Genomic DNA, 11,376 nt, shown 5'->3' on the forward strand with positions numbered 1-11,376 from the left:
TTGTATAGAATATAATATCGGACGGCACCACGAGACGAAGCATGGCACCTTTTTTTGCTGGTTGTCTTGTCAATATTTTTGATCAAATGGAAGCTGAATTTGAGTTGTTGTTGTTCACGTGTGTTGTGCTGAGGCCCTGCGATGTAAACAAACGTTTCAATGATTCACTGTTCTTATTCTGATACCACACATTTCATGAAGGCTCTTTTAGAGGCGTGTCTAGCGATCCATTCCGCAGACTCTTTTGAATGTCTTTCAGAACTTCTCAAATTAAAAACTCAATTTATCCCAAGATAAAACATTGCTTCAAATACGGTTTCATACTTTTTTTGAAGGCAACATCACTAAAGATAAACACATTGTGATCAACTGTTATAGTAATTTCTTTGGTTCACACCGCCTGCTCTAAGCGGTGCTTGAACTCTGGTCTTTCCCCACTGGAGTCTGAAACTCTAACAATGAGGCTGCAACTTATAAAAACACAACTTATTAAACGCTGCTTGCATAAGCCACTACTAGAGCATCTCTTAACATGAGTTTACCTGCACAGCTCTCACTAGCTCGCCTCCATTACACTATAATGACAGATATATTTCAGAACCAGCTGCTATCAAAACAATCTGGCTGCTGGCGCAGGTCAAATATTATCGCTGGCAGGCCAATTTTGGCCCGCGGGCCGCCAGTTGCCGACCACTGCTGTAGGGAATGGCAAGTAGCAAACAGTCACTAGTGTGGATTAGTTGTTTTAAGATCTTGGATGGTAACTGGTCACCATCATGTCCTTGAGACACCTAAGCTCAGGTTAAACAGTCTTTGCAAGACAAACATGCTATAAATTGCATTAGATTAAAATCATCTGCTAAAGCAGTGATTTTGCTTAGAACCTAGATTTTACATTGCACATCAAATGGCGACTCACCTGTACAAAAACTGAACAGTAAAACTGTTAACATTAATATTCATTAATATTACTATAAACCTCATAGACCCAGTGATATGCAAAAATATTAACATGACATGCTGATTTGAAAAATTGACTACCGGTATTTACAATTTCTTTCCTGCGTATATTGTAAATGTTTAAAATGATGCTGTCCAAACTAAGATGCATTTTATCATTTGAATGTAACAAAGAGACCTGTGGTTCATTTTTGTGTCATGACCCACCAGTTGAGAGTCATTGAGCTTGAGTATTTGGTTTACATTATGGGATACATGTTCTTAATTTCTCCATTAAAACTAGGTTGAAATTCTCAGCGTCTGAAATAACTGCGCCTGGAATGACCGCATTGACCCATGTCAGGCCATCAGAGCGCCTTTTAAACGCTAATCTGCTATGGTGGATTATTTTCCCATTCTTGGGTGTTTTTCCCAATCTCTCTCTTTACGAGGGACTGGAAATTATTAGGAAAATGAGGCCATTGTGAGGACTACACCAGCCTTGTGTTGAGCGATGACAGAGACTCTAGCCTCATTCGTCAAGCTGTTCCTCTCTCCCCTTGCCATCAAATTAAACACAAATGTGTAGTGAACAGGCACAGAGTGTGTGAAAAGACTGCCATACGTGTACCCGTGATGCTCTAGTGGTTCGTTGCTCGCTGGAGTTCAGTAAGATCATTATTTCACTTTGATGTCCTTGTTTTGCCAAAAACCCGAACGATTGGCAGCTACACTACTTGATTGTCTTTTCATCGGTTGCAGGATACATTTTTATGATTTTTTTTGTGAAAACTTTTAGGTCATGACTTGTTATTCCACATAACCGTGAGAAACGTTTCTTTCTCAAACAATCAGGTTTATCCGTATCATTTCCTATAACCGGTGATGCGACCAATCATCGGGGCGATGACTCTCTGGCTGGTCGCATTAATGAATCCCAACCGAGGATCAGCGCTGCGATCCAGCGGTCACACGGCGAGGACACGCAAGATGCCGTGGAATGTGCGCCCCGGCCCATCGCACCAGTCTCGCTGAGCTCCGCACGCCTCCAACGTATTTTTCCAATCCAGACTTCATTGTCTTGGAATGTTTCCTCCACACGGTCGCGAAAACACTTTCCTTCCCACACCACTTAAGTGACTTCTCTGAACTTGTATTGTTCAGAATTGGTTTCAGCACCAGCTAATCATTATCAGCAGTACTCAGTGTAGAACAGCGGGGCTTTTTCCTCCTTTCAAACAAATGTGTTTTGCTGTGCGCTCAATGAACGTGAAGCCTCAGGACGGGAAGTGAGACCAAGAGTTTATTTATTAAATGACTTGATCAATTAAAGGCGACCCAATCATGCAAAATGCGCTTTGAACATATTTATGTCTGCAGGGTGTGTACACAACCGCTTTATTGTGGTAAAAATCCATCCATGCTGTTTCCCCCATAAATCTGAAACAGTGACTCAAAATGAGCCATTCAAGAGATTCAGAACAGGCCCCGCCCATGACGTAATCTGCCTTATTAGCATAGCTCCTCCCCTGAGTGAGCTGTACACAATCCGCCATGTTTATCTTCTCTCCAGAGCCTTTAACAGCAGCATTCAAGTAAAAAATGTATTCTAATTAAAGCTACTAAAGTTATTTACTCAAGAGCAGTGAGTGATTTTCTGTCTTTTTGTTGCTAGCTTATACAGCAGTAGGTAGATCTAATATACACATGTGATTTCTCTCCCTGCTGTTTACATTCACAGACTTAACCGTGTTTGTGAACTTTGTGTGTTTTTGACATAACCTTGTGTATATATATATATATATATATATATATATATATATATATATATATATATATATATATATATATATATATATATATATATATATATATCAAAATGTTGAGGTCAGTTGGATAAAAAAATTAAGGAAAAAAATGAATTAATGTTATTCAGCATGGGCACATTAACTTAAATGTGGTTCTTTTGAACTTTGTTCATCTAAGAATCCTGTAAAAAAAAAATGATAACGGTTTCCACAAAAATATTAAGCAGCACTACTTTTTGTTTTCAACATTGATAATAAGAAATGCTTCTTGAGTAGCAAATCAGCATATTAGAATGATTTCATTTCTATGTCCAGCCTAGTTTTCAGAGGAATGATGTTCACATATTTCAGCACACTTTCTGTTAAACACACTTGACTTTGGATGAATTGCATCTCGTGCAGGATGTTAGGAGAACGATGACCCTGGGAGCTTCAAGTTTCCAGAGGGACGCTTGGTCTTTTCTCTTCGGCTATTCTGATACAATTAAAAACAGATGCAGAAAGAATAAAGCCGGGTACCATTGCCAATCACACTGTGAAGAGTGTAGTCCTGTATGACAGGGTGATCCGTCACTGGTCAACATGACTGATAGACAGGGATCACATAGCACACTGTAATTTCCCATGCCTCTGTGCTCTACCTGTCGGCTCTGGCACATTGTTTGTCAGCAGAATTGTTTGAGTTGAAGTAACTTGACTAAAGTGAAAATTCCAATTGATTTAGCTGAAGCTAAAACCGCCTCAATGTTTTATTTTGTTTTTTTTTGTTTTTTTTACATTTATGAGGTTGCATCTGTGATGCTTTTGTCAAGGCTATGTGGTTGCTAAGATGTTCTATGTGGTTTCCGGAGTGTTGCTGAGTTTACAGGTTATTGCTATACAGTTGCTAGAATGTCCTCTGTGGTTTTCATGGTGTTGCTATGTGGTTGCTAGGGTGTTGTAGGTGGTTTTCATTGTGTTTGTATGAGATTAATAGGGTGTTTTCAGTTGCTAGGGTGTTCTAGTAGGAAGTTTCTATGAGGTTGCTAGGGTGTTGTAGGTGGTTTTCATAGTGTTGCTATGTGATTACTAGAGCATCCAAGAAGGCTTCGAAGACTTTCTATGAGGTTGCTAGTTGTAGGTGGTTTCCATGGTGTTGCTATGTGGTTACTAGGGTGTAATAGTAGGCTTTAAGGAAGTTTTTATGATGTTGCTATGGTGTTTGTCTTGTGGTTACTTGGGTGTTCTAGAATGTTTTAAAGAAGCTTCTATGCAGTTTCTAGGGTGTTGTAGGTGGTTACTAGGGTGTTCTAGTAGGCTTTAAAGTAGGGCTGGGCGATATGGCCCAAAAAAATTATAACGATATAATTTTCCATATCAGTCGATATCGATAAATATCACGATAAATGTAAAATCTTTATTTCTTTAAAGTTTAAAGACATAGGCTTATTTTTGCTCCTGAGTGAAAGATGTATAAAACAGACAGGTAACTGTGGCTTTAAACTATCCTTTATTGTCAAAACATGACAAACACTTCCCAAACAGGTGAACAATTTATTAAAACTGAGGTAGATTTATTTATTAAAATCTTAACTGTGGCCAGCATTTTTTTACTCTACACTATATATCAATAATATCCTTATATATACTTAATTGTGTAAGTAGTAAAACACAAAAAACGCAAACGGGCAAAGTGTTTTAAGTTAAGAAACATTTTGAGTCCCCCCTCTCTTGCCTCACAGTGGATTGGTCCACCGTGCATCTCACACACACACACGCATGCATTTCACTAACACACACCTCACCGACAGTGGGCTGGTCGGGGGAGGAGGGAGAGAGCAAAGTTCAGTAGTTGGGAAGGGAATGTCTATTTTATTCATTTTAAACATCGAATGAAATTATTTCTCTTTTGATGCGCGCGATGCGGAGTCATTTATACATCACCAAACACAAACAATTATGATAGCGATGTACAAGTCCGATGTTTTAGTGATTATAGTTTGGTAACGTTAGCTTGTAAGTCACCCACTACAAATAACAAGGTGAAGCCTGTGCGTGAATGTAGTTCATGTAGATTTACCGCAATGTTGGGCTCAATGTTATATGGAAGAACATCAATAATTAAATTCATTATATTCATAAATTAATAGTCATAGTGTTATTATGTGGTTACGGTGTTCTTGTAGGCTTTAAGAACATTGCTATGAGTTTGCTAGGGTGTTACTATGTGGTTACTAGTGTGGTTTAGTAGGCTTAAGTTAAGTATCTATGAGGATTTCATCTTTCATATTTCAAATTGGTGACTTATGTAAAAAAAAAAAAAAAAAAAAGGAGAGATAAAGCAATTTATGAGATCATTTTCAATACAACCTTTTAGATGTTTTTAAAAGGTCAAGTTTGTGAGATTTCTGTGTCATCTTAAGCTCAGGGGGAATAGGAATTTAATTTGACAGTCCAAACGAACATTCCAGCTCATATTTATTTATACTTTAATCCAAAACTTCCACAGGGCAGGAGAAACTATACCTAGGACACAGCAGAAGTTCTTACAGGGTTTACCTTGATGAGATTTCTGCTTTGTAGAAGCCGTGGACAGGGAATATGGATAAGGTGTCTTATGAGAGATGCCCCCAGAGAGCCCAGAGAACATTCCAGATCCCAGCAGACAAACATTTTCATGAGGATCGTCTCTGTGTGTGGAGAAGTCAATAAAAGCTTTAAAAATCCCATCAAGTGGCTTTTATAGACGACAATAAATACCAAGTATCTTAAACTGCGTAGCTGTTGTCATGATTTGTACCGTGACACTCGCACCACTCAGCCATCAACCCCTCCGGCACGAAAGCACACAGGCTCATATAAACTGAACGTTGAGGTGTTCCAGAGACTCGGGGGCTCAGCAATATCCTGCCTTACGAAGACGGCGGGCATTAAGCCACGGCTGTGTTTTTATTGCAGCCTGCGTAAAAGAGACTGACTCCAGATTACATTTTGCACTTAAGATTGGCCTCTAAAACGTAACAGGGAGAATTCAGACTGATGTTGTGTCCCGGGACAAATTCATGTTCAATTCCCAGCGAAAAGGTGAAAGCATCCCTGCGATATTAAACCTTGCATGCCCTCAAAATGCTTTAGGGAAAACTTTTACTGGATGTAAGTCATGGTTGCAGCACTGCATCTGTCTTTCCTCAAAAACACAATGGCAGTGGATACAGGAAGAGTTGCTCGGGTACATGAACCATCAGCCCTTGTTTATAATGTAGCATCCCTCAATCTTATTTATTTATAAAGCACTTTAAAAAATAACAAAGTTTGCCAAAGTGCTGTACATTGGCAATACACAAAATAATTTACATCCCTGCCTGTTTTACTGGGAATTTAGTCCTTTAACTAGTAAACTGTATTCCCTGAGGTTCAGTTAGTCAAGATTTCATGCACCCACAACAGTCATAATTATTTGTACATAACCATTTTTTTTTCTAGCTGGTTTGCTACTGTAGAGCGCTGCATCATCCTGGTTCCCTCGAGAATTTTTTTATTTTTTTTTTGTCATTTGGCTTTTGAATTAATGCATAAAATAAGTTTTGTGACCAAACAAATATTTAGGATACTCATGCATCTCCATAACTTTAATGCATTTTGATTAAAGATTAAACACATTGCAGAAGTAAAAGCTTAAAGGTGCCATGTGTAAAAATTGAGGTAAAAATATCCAAAAAATGACCTACACGCATCTAAAGAATGAGAAGAAATAAGGGCGATGGTGTCATTAAAATAATGTCAAGTTATAGTGCTGCAGAGATATCAACCTTAATAAGCAGTAGCATTACTAGCCCCGGCCCGACAGGTGTCGTAATACCAGTCTCGGCCACGGGAGGCGGTATGCGGGCAACATAACCACCAGCCAACCTGCAATACACGAATAACTCGCACAGCTTGTGGGCGTACTTGAACCTGATGTCAATCGTGTGGAAAGTACAGCCCACTACTTCATTTCAGTTCAGGGAAGAGAGCGGACGGATGGCCGAAGCCCTTGGCCCCTTAAATGTATCTGATATGAAAAAAATAGCTGTTTTACCTGACCAGAAAAAGCAGAAGTGCGGGCGCCCGGCGACTGTGTCCCGTCCCGTCATAATAAAAGTCCCGCTACTCGCGAGCCATTTAGAATAGGCACCCTCCATTGAACGAAAAGTTGTATAGTGCACCTTTAACATTGGCTATAGCGGTGTCCCAATTCAGAGGCTGCACCCTTTGAAGGAGGCAAAGGCTAGACTGAGGCTATGTTTGAAATCAATCCCCTATACTCTAATTCACAATTTCTCACATTAATATAGTCCAATTTGGACACTGAGCGCTGGAAGGGCTGCCGCTTTTGCATAGTTTTTGCTTGCTGTTTAATAATCATTTTTAAGATGATTTATCTTGAACTCATGGAAAATATGTATAAACCTTAATTAAACAATTCCTACCTGTATGATATTACGCTGTAGCCACATTGGACCAGCGGTTTGGAAAATGGATGGATGTTTCCTGTGTGGGTGCCATCTTCTGGCAAGAAGGTGCAAACTTACCTGTTGAGCATACATCGGTTGTACACTTGTTATTGCGGTGCATTGTGGGATTGAATGAGTGCACTCGATAACGTCCACTTTGGTCTTGAACACCACTACAAATGGCTGCCACCTCAAATAGTACCCTAAGGTATAGGGGGCGATTTTGGGCACAGCCTGATGTTGTTCAATGGGATGGTCCAGAGATGGTCTTATTATTGAGAGATACAAGAGTCTGTAGCTCTACCATTGGAGGAAGCGTAACAGCTAACTTGAATCACGTGTGCCTTGATAATTAAAAAAAAAATCCCATTACAGCCTTGAAGTCATTGGATTTTATTTAGAGTTGTGTGAGTCAATCACCATAGAAATGAATGGAGAACTGCTGTAAATTGAATCATAACTCTCATGCATTTTTTTTCTGTGTAAACTCTAAAAATAGACCAAACATGAGCAACAAGAGAAAACATGTTGAAGGTTAGCCAATGGGCTGTCGATTCATTAAATGATAAACTGTTTTCCCACAAAAATAGTTTATTCAGTGTAATGATGCGAGTGAAGTGAGTTTACCTGTTCGGCCTGATGATGTTTAATGTCCCCGATGACCTTTATAGTCAAATTTAGCCACTTGTTAGCAAATGCCTTTAAATGCAGTTGTTGTTTTTAAAATAACAAGAAGATTGATTCTTGATGAATTTCATGTCATGATTTGTGAAAATATATCGAGCTTGTGTTCGCCACAGACCTTATTTCAGGCGTTTAACCAAAAACTCATGAAAAAAAAAAATGGACTTGGAACACTGGAACAAATGATCCTGGGAGTCCTTGTGATGATTTTGGAACGATGGAACATAAAGTGCCAAACTTGTTTCTAATGGTTCTCTACCTCAGGGAGCTTTTGTTATCTTATTTTAAGATTAATGAGTCACATATTTACCCACTCTATTAATAAAAATATGTGATTTAATCACGTGTTAAAAGCACGGGGAGCAATCACAATGGGCAATTTCAATACTTTTTGGAAAGTTGAGGAATGTTCAATTTGGGCTTGTCAGTGAATGCAACACTTAGTTTGTCGTAAGCCTGTGTTTTGACTGTTTCAGACGTTTCAAAAGGAAGAATAGATGTTCAAAGCGCACTGATTACATCGGTATGTTTCACTCCCCACAGAGAGCTTTAAGCAAAGTTTACAGTGTCCTTTAACTAAAACCTTCATTCAACAGCTGAGCCAGGGGTTGAAATGATTTTGGATCTTTAGATCCAAAAGGTTTTCGGAATCATCTTGGATCAATGAGCCAAAGAGTATTCTCACTTTAGCATTTCAACACCAGCTGTTATTTCGTATTTGAACAGCTGGCTTTCACATGTCAAACTATTAAGTTGTGCATTAAAACAGATGATTACAGCAGAAAGCTTCATGTGATAATTAAAACACAAAATCACCTGTTATCGTGTGAAATAAACACCGTAGACCGACTAATAAGCTATATAATTTAGCTAATGTGCTCAGTCGCAAAGACTAAACAGGATGGTCGCTCACTTTGAAGTTACTATACATCTGGATAATGAGGCTGTTTTTCACACTGCTTAGATGATTGAGATCTATGATGCTACTGTAATTGGCCATTTTTTTGCTATTTGCACACGCTACATTTGTTTTCATAGAACGGCAACAAATGAAATTGTGTGTCTCAGTGTGTGTGGCCTCATTACTGAACCTGTGATTAGGTCTATGTACAGCTCATTTTAAAGTACCAGGCTTTGACAGAATCAGAAGCAGGAATGAAAACATGAAATGGTGGGGGGGGTTTTTTCCCTAACAACCACTTTTCTATAGGGGTTTCCCGAAAGCATATGGTCGCAAGTTCCACCGTTATCAGCATAGTTCAACGAATCTGTTTTTCCTGAAACCATAGTTCAGACAAACATTCGCAAACAGCATCACAATGATGTTTGGTTGGAACAACAGCTCTCGACCTGTGGTTAGAAGAGTTTCTTGTTTGCATGACATGTAGATTTAATAAATCCTTATCTCGAGCAAAATAAGCAAGCTGACATTCGGAACAATCTATATATTATATTTCAAATATATACAAATGTCATTTATGTCTTAGTTTCTCGAGATTTAAAGCACAGTTTTTGAAGAGTGCACATGTGCGTACTTGCTCTAGTACGTAAGAACAAGCCTATGATTGAATCTGGAAATACAGCAAAACTGAGAATAATTAGAATTAGTCCTCAGATGCTATGTCTGTAATTTATTGCAAAACATCTGGCATTAATTCAGTTTTAAATGGATTGATTAAACTTAAAGGGATTTACTACTTCACCACCTGCGTGACATTATTACACTGCTTGCTTGATTTACAAATTTGAGACAATACAGTTTTGGAAAACAGTCGTGACTAACTAGCTGATTTAAATTTTTATTTATTTCAAATTTATTTTAAGCTTTGGATTGAAAGGTGACCTGGACGTATTTTCATGAGATTCACACTAAAGTTTGAAGCCCATCCATCCATCCTTCTTCTATCCATCGAATTCATATCATCCATCCATCCATCCATCCATCCATCCACCCACCCATCCATCCATCCATGTAATTCCCATCTATCCAATTCTTACCCCATCCATCCACCCAATTCTCATCCATTCATCATCCATCCATCTAATTTCCATCCTTCCAATTCGAACTCCTACCCCATCCATCCATCCATCCTTCCATCCATCCTTCCATCCATCCATCCATCCATCCATCCATCCATCCATCCATCCATCCATCCATCCATCCATCCATCCATCCATCCATCCATCCATCCAATTCCTATTACCATTCTCAACCCCATCCATTCACCCAATTACCAGCCATTCATCCAATTCTAATTTGCGTTCATCAATCAATCCATCCAATTCCAGTTCCCATCTATCCGATTTCATTGGCCATCCATCCATCATCACAATGTAAACAGATTTTATTGGTCCTGTAAAATAGGCTTAATTTCCTATATATATATATATATATATATATATATATATATATATATATATATATATATATATATATATATATATAAATTCTTACGTGTCTGTCGATTTTGAGTGGAATATGACTTGTTCTTGACAGATTTCATGAGATCCACCCTAAAATTCTGTGATGTTTCTTGCCGTAAGAACTCCTGTCTCAATAGATGGTGTATGTGTTGCATTATGGTGTGGCGTGCAATTCTTAGTAAATAGCCTTGTGCTGTAGATTGATTTTAGTTTTTCTATTTACAGAGCAATCTTATAATGTGTTTTGTTGGTGTATAATTCATCAGTCAGTTTGTTGACGTGTTTGGATCTCAGTTGATGCAATTTTCCTGGGGATTTACATTAGGAACCATGTGCATGAGCATCTTGGGTCAGAATCATTCACCGCATCTCTTATTTTTGAAGCTTCACATTTAGTCATAATCAAATGAAAAACCGCCAACTCCAGCAAGGCTCAAAAACACTTCTTAAATATATCATTTGAATAGAAAAGCAGCTACGCCTTAAAAGACATATACATGTTGAAAATGTGGACTCAATCAACAGTTCAGAGCATTTAAAGTCAAGTCACATTCAATCATGAATCAGTCAATGTTGGGGGGAAAAGGTAAAAAACATGGAATATGAAGCAAAAATAACCTCATCAAAAAGGAGATTTTGAATACCTCTAGCTAATTGATTTGTGGGGAGACCGTTTCCTCTATTGATCTGAACTGGATCCCACATCTGTTGGTCTGGACCCTCACACCCGCTCTGCCTTCCTCCGTGGTACATCCTGTTCTGATTAAAGATATAATTGTGTGTGGTTCTGTGCGTGTGTCAGTGACTTTGCCATCGAGATGCCTTTGTCAATCCAAATGCTTTGTTCACGTCTCAGAAGAGCTGTGCTTTATTAAAACTGGAATATTTCAGGCACCTCGTCAGCATAATTATTCCAAAAGTGTGAGCTGCTTAGAAAAAAACAGACATTCACAAGACAAGTACAGCATCACTGATGTTTTCATGAAGTTAGAAAATCCCAAGAGAGTTTTAAGCAGACAGAGAATGTTGTTTGTGAAGTTAAAAGTCAC

The sequence above is a fragment of the Pseudorasbora parva genome, chromosome 22, assembly GCF_024679245.1.
Source record: "Pseudorasbora parva isolate DD20220531a chromosome 22, ASM2467924v1, whole genome shotgun sequence".
NCBI classification, from domain to species: domain Eukaryota; kingdom Metazoa; phylum Chordata; class Actinopteri; order Cypriniformes; family Gobionidae; genus Pseudorasbora; species Pseudorasbora parva.